This window comes from Peromyscus leucopus, chromosome 11, assembly GCF_004664715.2.
Source record: "Peromyscus leucopus breed LL Stock chromosome 11, UCI_PerLeu_2.1, whole genome shotgun sequence".
Taxonomy (NCBI): domain Eukaryota; kingdom Metazoa; phylum Chordata; class Mammalia; order Rodentia; family Cricetidae; genus Peromyscus; species Peromyscus leucopus.
This window is the reverse complement of record NC_051072.1, coordinates 4,145,588-4,156,945: the sequence shown is the minus strand read 5'-3', so window position 1 is coordinate 4,156,945 and position 11,358 is coordinate 4,145,588.

Sequence of the window (11,358 nt, the reverse complement as noted above, 5' to 3'; positions counted from 1 at the left end):
TAAGAGAGTAAAATGAGCATAGAATACATCTACAACCATTCAAAATATTCCCCCCCCCAAATAAATGAATATCAACTTCGTAGCTTATCTGAGAAAGTCAATCTGGAACTGTAATCTTCCTGATATGAACTATCCTGGTAAATCATTCAAATTTAGAGCAGACTGTCAACAAACATACAAAAATACCCTAACAACTCCAGAAGAATACTAAGTCACTAAGTAAAAAAATGAAGAAGAGGGGTGGAGCTTAGAAAACACAATTGCTTGGCATCTGTCACTTTGAGAGCGCTTTACCAAATACGAATGAAATTCTGTTAGTTTTAAGGAAACTGTAAAATGAAAAATTAAACCAACAGCAAACTATGCTTGTGATAATGACACTGTGAGAAAAGACATTTAAATGTCTATTGTGCCACATTTGCTACCCAAGTGTTGGTGGGGGAAATCAACTATTAATAAACAAAACCAACATCATCAAGGAGTCCATATACTTAAGGAAAAATAGACTCGGTATAATAGGCATAGGCAAAGTAGAGGGGTGACTAAATACTGTATACTTCAAGTAAAAAGAAATAAAGTAGGATAATCTCCTTAACGGCAACATAGCTAACAACATCAGCTGAAATGAAAAACTGACAAAGGAAAAATCCACCTAGAAAGGATTGAGACCCTAGGGATTATATAAGATCTTAACATAAATATAACTACATATTAGGCAAAAAAGTTTGCATTCTCATTTTTGCCACAGCTATGTTATAAGTTATTTAAACATATTAAAACCAACTGAAAACTAGAGTAAAATACATATATTTTCATTTTTTTTCTAGAATAACGTGTGCAATTCTATGTTCATAAAATACTAAGAGATATATTACTGCAGAGGCTGGAGGGTAGATCAATTGAAAAGGCACTTGTCAACAACAATGAGGATTTGTGTTTGGTCTCCTGCGTGGGCATGCAAAGTGGTGCACACTTAAAATCCCAGCAATGGGGAAGTTCAGACAGGAGGATCCCTTGAACTTACTGGCCAAACCACCATATCTAAAAGGGAGAGCCCTGTATCCAGTGAGAGCTTCACAGTCTCCAAGGTGGATAACACTTGAGGAAAGATAACTGTGATTGAGCAGGCATATAGACATGCACATAATATACACACAAACATGCATGTGCGTGCAAACACACACGCACACAAGCACAAAGTGTCTCCATAGTCTTCAACAGGATCAACATTTTCAAAAATGAAGTAAGAAGAAATCTAAAGCAAATAATTTCCAATAATTCACTTTATAAATCACAGCATATTTTAAAGCTGAAAATTCTCACTCTGCTTTATTAAGTTGGCTGAAAACACAGAATTATATAAAAGTTGTGTTGCCAGGGGAAAAAAATCATATGGTTAAACACTAAGAGCTGCGTTCTTTGGGCTGCAGCTGAACTGAAATATGGATGGAGGTGGCAGTGGCACTCCTTTAGGACTCTGTTTTCCTGTTCTGCCTGTACCGTTACCATGGCAACCCTGATTACAGGCACTTGTCAGCTAATTGATATTCCATTGGGCTTTAACATATTCTTCCTTGTGCTATCAGAACATCACAGGCTACTTTTTCTCTTAAATGAGCAGTGCCCTGGGAAGCCTGGACTTTGGATGCTGCCCCAGTTCCTACTGAAAGCTTTCTCCTAACAGCACAGTTGATTGCTCCGTAAGATAAAGGCTAAGCATACACTGCTTTAGATAGCATTAAACAGCTGTAGTACATAACGATTTGTATTATACATAAGCATCTATCTTTCCATTTCAATTAGAAAAAAATGCAAAAACTTCTGCAGGAGTGTCATGATCTTTACAGTGAGTCAGACGTATTTCAATTTGTTATTACAGCAACATTTTGCTACTTTACTTCTTTGCTATATTTTTTAACTATTATTTAATGTGGACTATGTAAGAAAACTTGTGCTTATTAACTTTCTTTCTGTTGAAATAGTCTTTAATAGAGTTTTTTGCCCATTACTTTCTACATATTATTTTGTTGATTTCATTAACCTTACTTTACAAATTCTCCCCAGAGTATTAGGACAGGTCTGTTGGTGTCAGTGCTGGATTGTTTGCCTAGGGTGGTAATTTATTGCCAACTTGATAGGAACTAGAATCACCTAGAAGACAGGACTCTGGGCATACTGTGAGGGATTAAATTGATTAGATTAATTACTTACTTTTCTGTTGCTGTGATACAATATACAGAAAACAGGAGATTGAGGAGAAAAGGTTTGTTTTGGTTTACAGTTCCAGAGGGATAGACTAAATCATAGCAGGAAATACATGGCAACAGGCAAGCAAGCCATGATGTGAAGAGCAAGAAGGATCGTGTTTTCATCCATACACAAGATGCTGAAAGAGAAAATAAGCATTTGGACCAGTGTATAAACCCTCAAAGCCTACCTACCACCAGTGACATCATTCCGTCAGAAGACTACACCTACCAAAGGTCCTATAACCTCTACCAACTTGACATCACCTGTTCAACTGTATGAGCCTAAGGAGGCATTTTCCATTTAGACCATCTCATTCTGTCCCTCTTATATTCTCATGAGACATTATTCTGAGACTCTTATAGTCTCATGGGTATCTCTCTGAGTGCGCAAAATGCATTTAGTCAAACATCAAACCTCCCAGAGTCTTTAAAGTCTCAACACAGTTCAATAGTCCATAATCCAAGATCTCCTTTGAGACTCAGAGTAGTGTCTTAACTATGGCCCTCTGTTAAATAAAAAAAAAATTACATGTTTCTAGTATGCAATGCAGCAAAATATACATTACTACCCCAAAAGGGAGGGCAGAAGTCAGAGTGAGGAAAAAGTAGACAAACACAAACTGGAAACCCAAGCAGAGGAAACACCAGATCCTCTGTCTCCATGTCTGACATTTCTAGCTCCAGGTTCAAAGGGTATGTTGTCTTTGTTTTTGTTTTACTCCAGCTCCCAAATAAATACATTGAGACCTACTCTTACTTATGAATTCCTGGCCTTAGCTTGGCTTATTTCTAGCCATTTTTTTTCTTAAATTATCTTGTTTCTCTTCTGTGTTTTGCCTCTTGGCTTATTACCTTTCTCTATTCTATCTACCTTTCTTTCCTTCTTACTCTGTGGCTGATTGTGTGGCTGGGTAGCTGACCCCTGGCATCCTCATCTCCTTCTCCTTTTCTCTCTCCTTCTCTTACTCTTCTTTTTCTTGATCCTGGATTTCTCCTTCAATTTATTCGCTCTGCCTGGCAAACCCACCCATCCTTTCTCCTGCCTAGCTACTGGGAGTGTGGCTCTTTATTAAACAACCAATCAGTTGTTTTAAATCAGCAAAGTAACACATCTTTACCGAGTTAAACAAGTGCAACAAAAAAGAATGCAACACATCTTTGAATCATTAAAAAAAATACTCTACAGCATAAATGAATGTAACATATATTACTATATTCCGCAACAAAAGTGCTTAGGGGCCCCACATATTTTGGTGCCTGCAACATATATCTCTCTCTTGCGCTAATTCTGTTTCCTGTATGGAGCCTTTGTGGCAGATGTCTCAAAGCTCTGATATCTCCAACATCTTGGGTTCTCCATCACAACTCAAGTGTCACCTTCTCAGGCTCACACAGTTTTGATTCAATCATTCCTTAATGAGTGTGGTAGAATGAGATGCTAACTGTGTAAAATATAGAGCTCACTTTTCAATTCTACTAATTAATTCAAAATATTTGATTTCAAAATATCATCATTAGAATGATTAAATGCATGTGAAAACCAATTTTGCACATTAAATAGACTTAAAAATAAATTTTATATAATTGTACAATCATCCACTGTAAACTAAGTACTTTGGGATAAATTTCACAAATATGGTACATCAATTTCTATACGTAATTTATATTAATATTTAATTGGTTTTAATATAAACAACCTAAAATGCAAAGCATTAAAGCATAGTTTATATTTAATAAATAGTACAGTTTTGAAGTATGTTCTTTAATAAATCTTGACAAATAAATACTGCTTATATCCAATATCACAGTGGAAATTGTGTCTTCTATGCTTTGTTTCTTTAACAAATATGTTAAGATTCATCCATGTCATTGTAAGTTGATTTCCACTGCATGTACATGGCATAGTTTGTTTGATGCCTTCATACCATACTGTTTAATTATTGTAAATAAAACTGTCATGGACATTTATATACTTCTTTATATATTAATGAAAAGTTTAATTGCTCTTCACTAAATATGTTGAAGAGGAACTGATACATTGTATGTAATGTTAGTTTCCTTTCCCAGAGGTATTTTGTTAATTTATGTTCATTTGCTTCTCTGTAAAAGTTTTACAAACCTGAAAATTGTTCATAAAATGAGATAGAATTACAATCATTTGAGGAAAAACTGCCATTGTAAAGTTATTGAGTTATTCAGTCCATAAAGACATTCTACCGATTTGCTTAGCTTTTCTTTAATTTTCTTCTGAAGCACATATAATTTTCAATGTGTAGTAATTCAATATTTTATTAATGTGTTTTTATGCCATTAAAATGGTGAGTACATCTCCTATTCAATTGTTTATTGCTAGTAGATAGAAATAATTTTATTTACATATTAAGTTTTTTTGGCTTGCTACCTTGTTAATTATATATTTTCTTTGTAGAGCCTTTAAAATTTTACATGTGTTTATGTCATGTCATTCACTAAAATTACTCATCCTCCTTTATATTCTTCATAGCTTATTTGCTTTTAGAATCAGTTGTAAAGTGGTTCTTCTACTTGCTTGTCCAGGGATTTACATCAATGAATCCACCAAAACCTAAATTTTCTTCATAAGTGTCTCAGTTATAAATATATATGTGTTAAAACCTGATACAGTTCATCTGACATTTGTCATTTATTTGAGTTATATTTTTAGTTATTTTTAGTGCTTGTAAGAATGTGTTTAAGTCCTCTACCTTGTTGGTGTAAGGTTTGGTCTTGGACCTTCTTATTCTAATCTCTGTTAAATAATGAGTGACTTCCTACCTGCTGTCAGTATTCTGACAGTGAACTATATACATTCTTTTTTCCAAATATTTAGTCTCATTGCCATTTTGTTGGTTAACTTTTATCTTTCACATCCTTGTATCACATTGATACTTTGCCTAATTTTAAATTCCTTTAATTTTTTTTTGTGTTTCAGTTCTTCATTTTATTATTTCTTTCATTCCACTTTCTTGGGAATTAAATATTTCATTTTTCTAGATTTCATGGTGAATACATAGAATATATGTGACATTTTCCTTTCATAAATACAGGCAAAGTTATAAATTTGTTTCAAAGCACAATTGAATGGTTTTACCTTTGAAAATAGTTTAGCTACTGTGACTAATAAGATAAGGAAATTCTAAAATATGTTCTTATTTTCTGTAAATATGTTTATTTTTGTTTAGAAGGCAATGAAACTCGTAGACAAGACCATGGAAATTAAGTTTGTGTACAGTTGCTCTAGTCTGGGGTGTCAGGCGCAAAGCCACTGGGTTTCTCTATTTGCATTATAAAAGTTCCAGAATTGGCTAATGATGTGACCAGATTGAAATCTGAGATCTGAAATCTGAGATCCCTTCTCTAGCCTTTACAAAGAAAATAAAATATATGTTTGCCTGAGTGTATGTATGTGCACTATATGCATGTGCGGTGTCCATGCAGGCAAAAGAGGACATCAGAGTCTCTGGACCTGCAGTTAAGGATCGTTATGAGCCTCAGCATTGATGCTGAGAAACAGACCCAGGTTCTCAGCAAGTTCTTAAGTTCCCTGGAAGTGTAATTCAAAATATACAAGTTTTGAGAAACAAAACAAGCTGTTTATATAAATAATTCTTCAACACAAAACAATCTAATGCATGTACATATATCTCTATATATTCAATATATGATGTATTTATCTGGAGTATAGATGTAATCTATTTTATAAAAATATGATAATCACAACTTATGAAAATCAAATTTCTACCTGTTTCCTTGACTTGAGTGGTGTTGAATATAATGTGTCACAGGAATAAAACCGTTAAAATTTGAAGCTACTTCTCAAAAGTACTTGTTAATGAGTCTTATTAACAAAATAAAGGAAAACATCAGCAATACTGGTGATTTTAGGACTGCTCACAAATGGCAATAGTCTCCAACTTTCACAGCTGGCTCACTCATGATCATATGCATTTCATATCCTCCTTCCCAAATGCCTACTTTTCCCTACAGTGACATGTCAGGTTGCCCCTCCCAGAAATAGACTAGTCTCCTCAGTAGGATGTTGCACTCCTCACTTACAGGATCCAGATTTCCATGGTGTAACAAAGCACAGTCTGTTGCTATGGCAATGAGTAGCGTTGTGCAGCATGAGCTGCTGTGATCACAGGTCTCTCATTGCTAGCCCTATTTCAATCAGTTCTCAGAGACCATTTTTGTTCTTCTGCACACTCCAAAGCCAGCATTTAAAAAGCTTTGATTAATGTTTCAAACATTAACCAGTACACTGATGGGTTAAGTGCACTGCTTTAATCCGTCTGCTTTTGTCTTTAAATGCTCAGCCTATGTATTTCAGTAAGCCACAATAAACTAAGCATGTCTGACAGTTTTTAAAATACACTCAAAAAACTTGGTCTTCTCGTGTGAGCTGAATTACAATGGGAAAGCTTCATTTGGATAAGGCTTTATTAATTGACAGACATAACTTGAATTAGCATGTGCTTTGAGTTTCCCCTACCATACCTCACGCTATCAAAATATCACCTTATATTCATGAGAGAAGTTTTGATCCAATATCTAACTTGGAACATTAAATGTCTGTATAACATCTATATTTAAAATTATATATATATATATATATATATATATATACATATATATATATATCATATAAAATTAAATTCATAAATTTTGCTTGACTCAATGTCACTGCCTTGTATGCCAAGAAGCCACCTCCAAAATGTACATTTTTACTTTTTAAATATAAATGCCATTGTGCTTTTACTTCAGGTCCAATATACACCACAAATTATGGTTCAAATAGTATTGATCTTAGATTTCATAAACAAAATGACAAATGCCTCTATTTTGATAGAAATTAAGTCATAATATTACTAGACTGCCATTAATTTCTTAATTAGAACATTTAGATTTTCTCATAATATTTAAACTAGTATTTTTATCAAAAACATTAAACTGAGTGCTAATTTATTAACCTGTTCCATATGCATAAGAGGTCTTATTAGCCAAAGTTGAAGCACAAATTAACAACCATGGATACAGAGCACCACTCAGATGCCCATGGCTCTTCTACCTCGAATTTAATCTTGGATTCAATTAAATGTCACCTGGTAATTTTGGTTTCTATTTAAAGCCTAGACTTCATTGCACTGAATAGAATTATTCCCTTCCTCCAACATAACAAAAGTAACTTAGTCTAAAGTGCTATTTAAAATTCAGTAGATAAGAAAATGAATTCAGCAGACAATCTCTAGCGCTGTACACCTGAGTCTCCTCACTGATATTGTACCAAGTGAGAAACTCATGTGGTTTCTAAAAATCACAGGTGTCATACTTAATCTATGCACGTTAAAAGTCTCTAGTCTTACTTAGGATCCAGTCAATCTAAAAGACTGAAGTTTGATCAGAAAACTGGATCTGAAAGAGAGGAAGTCTTTAGCAATTGCAGCATGCTCTCTGGTGAAAAGGTACCATGTCTACTAGTTTATTATTTACAGGCAAATATGTACTTTACAAAGTCATATGTGCTTCAGGTCATACTTAAATGGATAGTGTATGCACATATAATATAGATTCACTGAAATTCTCTCTCTTTTAATTACCCTATTTTCAAACCTGACCCCCCAAAAAAGCATTTTCTAAATTATTTAACCACTAAAATAAAAAATAATCTTACTGAATTATCATTTCATTTCATTAGAAAAATCTCTTCTTAACAAAAAAGAGTTGCATCATGCTGCTCTCCTAAAAGTATTTGTAACATTTAAGAATGGTCTGGTCAAGATTTTAGTAATATAGGACTGTATTTGCAGATAAAGATAATTTGAATCCATACTTGCTCCTCTGTGTCCCTTTAGTTTCTTTCTCTTGCCTTACTGCTGTAGCTAATTTTTCAAGGACTATGTTGAATACAATTAGATAGAAGAGGAAGACATAGTCCAGGTGGAACTGCTTTCAGTTTTCCCTGTTTTGTTGAATATTAACTATACATTTGTCAGATAGAGCCTTTGTTATGTTGAGCATGTTCCTTTCATTCCTAGTATTCAGGGGTTTAATAACAGAAGTTCAACTTAGTCACAGGTTTTTATTCAATCTACTGCTATGACAATGTGATTTCCACTCTTCAGTTTACTTATGTGCTATATTAAATTTATTGATTTCCATATATTGAAACAGGCTTGCATCTCTGAGATATAACCAAATTGTCTTCAACGTATAATCTTAATGTGTACTTGAATTATGTTTTGTTTAGAGCTATTATGCCTGTGTTTGTTTATTTTTATTTGCCCCATAGATTCTAATGTTTGATCTCTTGAACACTCAGAATTCTAGAAAGGTTAGTGTTTTTGTTTTGTTTTGTTTTGTTTTTTTTGGTTTTGTTTTTTTTTTTTTTGTGTGTGTGTGTGTGTGTGTGTGTGTGTGTGTGTGTGTGTGTGTGGTGTGCATGTTCATACAGCTGATGGAGTAGAGGTATCCACTGGGCTTTATTTGCCCTTGTACCACTCTTTATTTTGTTTGTTTGTTTTATTTTATGCTTCTTCCTAGTAAATGTTTCACTTGAGCTTTTATTTTCCTACTACTATATACAAAGAAAGCTGCTTGTAATAAAATAAATAAATGAATGAATAAAATTCAATGACTGAACAAATGTCCTGTTGTCAGTGCACAGTAGATAACAGTCACATCACTCATCTGTTTTCCTGATAAGACAGATTCAGTAGGACACACATCTGATAAAACAGTTTATTGTATTTGAGGGCTGAGAACATTATGAAAGAGAAAAAGAGAGGACAATGATTAAGGAGCAAGAGAAGAGATGAATGAAATAAAAGTTTGCAGACAGAGACATGCATGATAATCTACCCTTAATCTATCATTTCTATATCTTTTTTGAGTAAATTCAATAATCTACCTCTTATTTTATCCTCTTTTTTCTTTTTGTTATTGAATCTACTTGTAAAGAGTAGCAACTTATTTAAAATGTTTTACATTGCTATGGATTTTAGTTATTGATACAAATTTAAAGTTAATTTTGTTATACTGTATGTATATGTCTATTCTTGTTTAAAGTATTTTGTTTGTGCAACTCATTTGATATAGTAGTGTATAGTTGAGAATATGACATTTAAAATGTTTTAATAACATAGATTTATTTTCTTTTTTTATGATTATGAGACTTGTCTGTTCCTGGCAGCACCAATCTACTTCATAGAAAATATGGGCAGTGTAGAAACTGCATATGGAGTTAACTTTCATTGAGGCAAAAGTTAGCCACTGGACAACAAAGTGCCCTTGCATCGACTGCTAACAGTATGATATCTAATATGGACAAACAGGACACAAAACAAAGGACTATTGATCCTTGCCAAGACAAGTGTGGTTGTGGCTTTGGCAATAGGTATCCTCTGAGGCCAGGACAATATGGCACCATTGCTAAAGTGGCTTTGCAATATGAAAAAGGTTCAGTGCCCCTTTCTTCGAAGGTAGCTGAACAGGACCGATGGCTTCTGGTATGCTGTGGAACAGTAGCTGAAACAGTTATATCTTGAAAGTGTAACTAGACTAACCTTCAGTGGTAAACTGGCATTTAATGAAGGAAATGAAGCCATTCACAAGCCAAGAAGAATGGGAAGCCAAATTCCAAAAACACTAGCAATGTCCAGAATTTAAAATCCTGAATCATGACAGGACACTGGCAGAATTCAAGTTTATCTGGTACATGGAATATTCGCACCAAGTACAGGGTTCAGCTGTAGGCCTTGTATGCATCCTGCTTCACTAATGAATCTCTCAGATACACTAAGCCTGAAGGTGGAAGATGATACCCCTATGTTACAGAGAAACCTTGGGTGACTGTCCAGGATGCTGGCTGTTTCTGTTATAACTCATTTTTTGGAAGTCACTTGTTCTTCCTGTTTTACTACATAGTATTATTTCCTTCTCGGGTCTCTGAGGAAGTTGAAGAAGCTCACTAAGAGGTATTAAGTGTGTAAGTTTGAAAGACATCATGAGATAATTTTCTGTTGGAAATATAAGTTAGGATAAAAAGTGAATTAGGTACATTTTGGACTCAAAATAGGATAGATAATGGAATATTTCCTCTGAATTTGTCAAATGCAAATGGACTAGACATTGCTGATGTATTTATTGGTTGTATATATTGTATATAGTTGTTGTACTTATTGTGTATAGTTTTTCTTATATTAGTTATAACTTTTTTATTTTTTATTTTTATTAGCCAAAAAAGTGGAAATGTGATGATATTTTATTTGTGCTGAAATATGGTGATATTTTATTTGTACTTTAATAAATAAAGCTTGTCTAGAGATCAGAGGAAAAAAACCAGCCAATATAAGTAAACAAAGAAGTCAGGCAGCAGTAGCACATGCCCTCAATCCTAACACTTAGCAGGCAGGATCTCTGTGTATTCAAAGCCACACTAGGGAACAGAACCAAGTGTGGTGACACACACCTTTAATCCCAGTACCAACCATAGAGGCCTGGAGGTCTGTACAGACAGACAGAAAGTGACAGAGCTATGTAGGAAGAGGAAATGATGTAGCTGGGCTAAGAGAGCCAATGAGAAAACAGACAGAATTCACAGAGACTGAAGCAGAGTGCACAGGCTGACATGGGGCTGCACCAGGTCCTCTGTGTGTACATTATGGCTTCTAGTTTTGTGCTGTTATGGGATTCCTGGGTGTGCTTAGAAGTGAGTCCCTTATTCTTCTGTCCTCTTTTGGACTTTTTCCTTTTGTTTTGTCCAATTTCAACGTGTTAGTTTTTGTTTTATCTTATCTTATTTTATTTTATTATTATCTCTTAGAAGCATGTTTGTTTTCTAATGAGAGACAGAAAGTGAGTGGATCTAGATGGGAGAGAAGGTGGTGAGGAACTGGGAGGAGAAGCAGGAGGGGAAAGCATAATCAGTATATATTGTGTGAGGGGGAAACCTATTTTCAATAAGAAGATAAAGAGTTATTGGATGCAGTAGAAAATCCTAAGGCATATGTGACAAATTACTGATATCATATATTGTATCATATTAATTTTTAACATTTAGCAACTTTTGCAAAGAGTGAGTATAATGCCAATT